Genomic DNA, 4736 nt, shown 5'->3' on the forward strand with positions numbered 1-4736 from the left:
TCTCGGATTCAAGCCTTATGGAAATAGATAAATCTCGCTATTGGATGAACTTTTCACAATGTATAAGTATGGAATAATAAAAGGCACGTTATACAAAAAGAATGTGGCATCAGTAGAAAATCTACTAATCGAACCCTATAATGTTGACTTTTGGTCAATACATCCGTTTGTGGATCGCGAGAAGTAACTCATTTTGTCAGCACGCTTCACATATTATGTTACTTTTTTGCGACTGAGTCTTCCAACGCATTTTCAAGTTAGCGTTATGTTGGCCTTCAAAATCTGTGATAAATTCCTGCATGTGGTTGGTTTATTGCTATTGAGAGACGCGTCTGATGTAATATTATGTTGTAAATTTGTCAGATTTATTTTTCCCTCCATCGGGAGATTCTTTATTGAAAGAAAGTTGGGGCCTGGCCTAATATGCAATTTAAATTCTGCGAATATATCTACATGTCTTTTCACCATTCCTGGACAGCTTCAGAAAATGTCCCACATGAACAATGCATTCTTATCTTATCTTATCATCTCTTACACTTGTTATTTCGAATCGATACTTTTTGGTTTCATTTGAACTCATCTAAATCCGTAAGACTTCCGCCGGAGATGCAGGTTTTATGCAATGACAAGCTGATCTCGATTTGGGAAATATAAAGGTTAGGCTTTGATCTTACTTGAATATTTTCATTTCCCGCTGTCTTTCTTCTCCTGTTTCGGTCTACACCCACTCCACCCCATCCGCCCTCTCTCTCTCTCTCTCTCTCTCTCTCTCTCTCTCTCTCTCTCTCTTTCTGTCTTCTTTTCTTAATATCTCAATCTCTCTCTTCTTTTCTCATTCTTAGTCTCCAGAATTTCATTCTACCGAATCTTCATTAAACATAGAGCGCCGTCGATTACCAAATGATTGACAAAAATATACTCATTATAGACTGGTATAGTCCTAGCATACTCACGTATAAGGCAGATTTTCATCTTCATCGTTGGGTGATATCTGAAAGTATAGACAATGCATTTTGTAAACGTTAAATAAGCTTGACCTCTTTCTAATCAGCTCCAAATAGTGGATTTGTTGGCGAGAACTTCAATGGTTACGTAGTCTACTAGGATGTTGACCATTCTGTCAAAGTCGTCAAATTTCTTAGTTTTTAGTTTTAGTAAGGTTTTACTGGCCTTATAATTTTTCCTTCGTGAGAGACGGAGGAGCTTCTGTATCAGCAGGAACAATGAAGGACAGCGGACAAAACCGAAAGGACTCTTCTGACCCGAAACCTTCTCTGTCGAACAAGTCTCTCCGGATTGCGTCGTGGAATGTTTGAATGTATGAAGCAGAAAAGAGTTCTCTGGTGGCACAAGAGATGAAGAGATACAGGCTGCACATACCAGGAGTCAGCGAAACCCACTGGATACAGTCTGGACAGAAGCAGCTCAGCTCGCGGGAACAAATATTGTATTCTGGGAGGGAAGACAAGCACCATGCGGAGGGAGTTGGGCTTATTTTGAGTAAGTATGCACAGAAGTCACTTAGAGGATGGGAACCACAGGAGGTGAGGATAATCATGGCTTCTTTCACTACAAGGAATAAGAGCATCAACATGACCGTAGTACAGATTTACAACCCAACATATGAAGCTTCGGAGGAAGACAAGGATGCTTTTTACAGCCGGCTCCAGGGGGTCATCGACAAACTATCAAGGAAGGATGTCAACATCATAATCGGATATGCCAATGCCAGGATTGGTCAGGACAACGTAGGTTATGAGGGAATCATGGAACAAAATGGCTTGTGACAAATGAATGAGAACGGTGAGCGATTCACATGTGCTTTCAACAGTTTTGTCATCGGAGGCTCTGTTTTTCCCCACAAGAGGATTCACAAGGCCACTTGTGTATCACCGGATGGAATGACGGAGAACCAGATAGATCACCTTTGTATCTCTCGTAGGTTCAAGCGTTCACTGGAAGATGTCACAGTACAGAGAGGAATAGGCATTGGATCGGATCATCATCTGCTGTTAGCAAAACTAAAGCTTCGTCTCAAAAAGCACGGAACCAGAACAGGAACCAAAAGAATGACGTTCCAAGTAAGTCTTTTAGATGGACACAAGAAAGAGGATTTCACCTGCAGTTAAGGAGCAGGTTTCAACCCTTGGCGAATCTTGTTGAGGAGCACATGGAAGTGGAGATGCATTGGACCAAGGTCAAAGAAGTCTTTGCTTCAACATGTCAAGATATACTCGGTGAGAAGATAATGAATTAGCCAACGGTCATTGGGTTTGATTAGCTTTAGAAAACAACCGAAAGCAGAGACAAAAGCTATTAGGACAAGGGGATCAAAAGCGGGCACATTGGAGCAGTACAGGACAACAGGTAAAGATGCAAAGAGGTCACTGAGAAACGACAAGGAGGAATTCACTAACAGGCTGGCAGAGGAGGCAGCAGCAGGAAGGATCATGCGAATCTTTTACCAGACTACAAAGACTCTTTCTGGAAAGTATAGGAAATCAGAAGTGCCATTAAAGGACCTAGAGGGAAAAACATTTTTGGAAAGGAAACTCAGTCAAGACGATGGGTAGAGCATTTCAACAGTCTCCACCAAGTAACCCACCAAACATCCTGCCAGCAACAAATGCGTTACCAATCTGCTGTAATGCTCCATCGAAACAAGACATTCTGGATGCCATTAAGAAGTTGAACAACGGTGAAGCGGCCGGGCCAGACCAGATTCCACCCGAGGCCCTTAAAGCAAATGCCAATGTGACGGCAGATCCCCCTCTCCCATTGTGTACCAGGATCTGGAATGAGAGCTAGTTCCCTAAGGATTGGAAAGAAGGACACCTTGTGAAACTTCCTAAAAAGGGGGATCTCAGCAACTGCAGCAACTACCGAGGAATCACTCTTCTCTCAATACCAGGTAAGGTTTTCAACAGAATCATTCTGGAGAGAATCAAGTCTGCAACGGATCCAAGACTTCGGGATGAACCGGCAGGTTTTCGGAAAAACCGGTCAACCACGGACCAGGTTGCTACACTGAGGAGCATTGTGGAACAGTCCCTGTAGTGGATTGTCAGCTTCCTTGACTATGAGAAGCCTTTGAGAGCATAGACTGAGCAACACTGTGGAAGATACTGAGACATCACGGAATCCCACAGAAGTTGGTTAACCTCATTGGGAGCATGAACGAAGGGACACATTATAAGGTTATACATGATGGCCAGCTCACAAACAGCTTTGACATCAAAACCGGTGTGAGACAGGGATGCTTACTACCACCTTTCCTCTTATCTTGGCAATCGACTGACTGATGAAGGAAACCTCAAGAGGACACAGAAACGGTATGCAGTGGACCCCATGGACACAGTTGGACGGTCTGGACTTTGCAGATGACTTGGCGCTTCTGTCACACACTCAGGAACAGATGCAAGCAAAGACAACAATTTTAAACAGCCTATCAGAGTCTGTTGGATTGAGCATCCACCCCGGAAAGTCAAAAGTCCTAAGGATAGATGTATTACGAAAAGAACAGGTCACAGTAGAGGGAAATGCACTAGAAGCGTCGAATCCTTCTGCTATCTCGGGAGTATGATTGACAGAGAGGGAGGAACAGGCGCTGAAATCAAGTCCAGCATTTGAAAGGCACAGACTGCATTTATTTCTTTGAATAGAATTTGGAGGACCAAGGATATATCTCACTACGAACAAAGCCTAAAATTTTCAACTCAAATGTGAAGTCAATCTTGTTATATGTATGTGAGATGTGGAACGCATCTCAGACGTGCGTAAAGAGGATCCAAGTTTTCTTAAACAAGTGTCTGAGGAAGCTACTAAGGATCAGATGGATGGAAAGATCACCAACGAGGAAGTATTAAGAAGAACGAGCCAGAGTCCAGACAGAGATGATGTGGGAAGAAGGCCTTGGCGATGGATTGGACACTGTCAGGAAGTCAAGCAGCTGCATAACAAGGAAGGTGTTAGATTGGAACCCACAGAGTAAACGATCAAGGGGAAGACAACGTGGAACCTGGAGAAGAGTCACGGAAATGAATGTACAGAAAAGTGGGAAAACATGGAGTGACATCAAGCGAATAGCCCAGGATAGGGAGAGGTGGAAAGTCTTTGTTCCTGGCCTATATTCTGACCCAGGGTGAGAAAGGCAATAATGATGATGATGAAGGCTTCACAGGGCTGGCAACTGCAAAAGGTCATATAAGCGCCAAGGGGTGGATGTCAACTGAAAAGTCCTTAGAGGGAAACAGACGTACTCTGCTCACCCCTCTAGCTTCAACAGCATGTTGTCTGCTTCGACTATCAAGGCAACCCGGAAATAGCAGGTCACTTGAGTGTGAGAAACACACAAAAGAAGTAGAGAGAAATAAGACTATAGTAAGGCTTAGGAAAGAAAAAGCAGCAGTTTCCTGTTGCAGTTCAAGCAATGACAAATGAGAATGACATTTATGAATCAGTCCATTTATAATAATTTACAATTCTGCTGTGCATTAGAACATAATTAATGTCCCCCTCTTTAGGAATCGCCTGAAGTCACCAGTCTTTGGAGGGGAGGGAGGGGGGGGGTTGTCAAATGTCTAATGTTTTCAGTCTCTTCGACAAAGCAACTGGTTTCTAAGTTAGGTCAATTTTCTAAATATTTTGACAAGTTTATGATGTTGTGTGGTTTAATATTTTCAGTTGTCCCTCCTCCCACTCACCTCCCTTAACAAAACAAAACAAAAAAAGCAAAC

The 4736-nt window shown here is 43.0% G+C and overlaps 1 long non-coding RNA gene across 1 annotated transcript in view; it reads right to left on the bottom strand.

The window, feature by feature from the left end:
• Positions 1–978, bottom strand: part of LOC101847907 — a 7410-nt gene extending 6432 nt beyond the window's left edge. The window contains exon 1 of the long non-coding RNA XR_004859162.1: positions 954–978. This is a non-coding gene — a long non-coding RNA (putative uncharacterized protein DDB_G0271606). The remainder of the gene's footprint in view (positions 1–953) is intronic.
• Between the last annotated feature and the right edge of the window lie 3758 nt (positions 979–4736).

The sequence above is a fragment of the Aplysia californica genome, unplaced genomic scaffold (genome assembly GCF_000002075.1).
Source record: "Aplysia californica isolate F4 #8 unplaced genomic scaffold, AplCal3.0 scaffold00715, whole genome shotgun sequence".
Classification (NCBI taxonomy): domain Eukaryota; kingdom Metazoa; phylum Mollusca; class Gastropoda; order Aplysiida; family Aplysiidae; genus Aplysia; species Aplysia californica.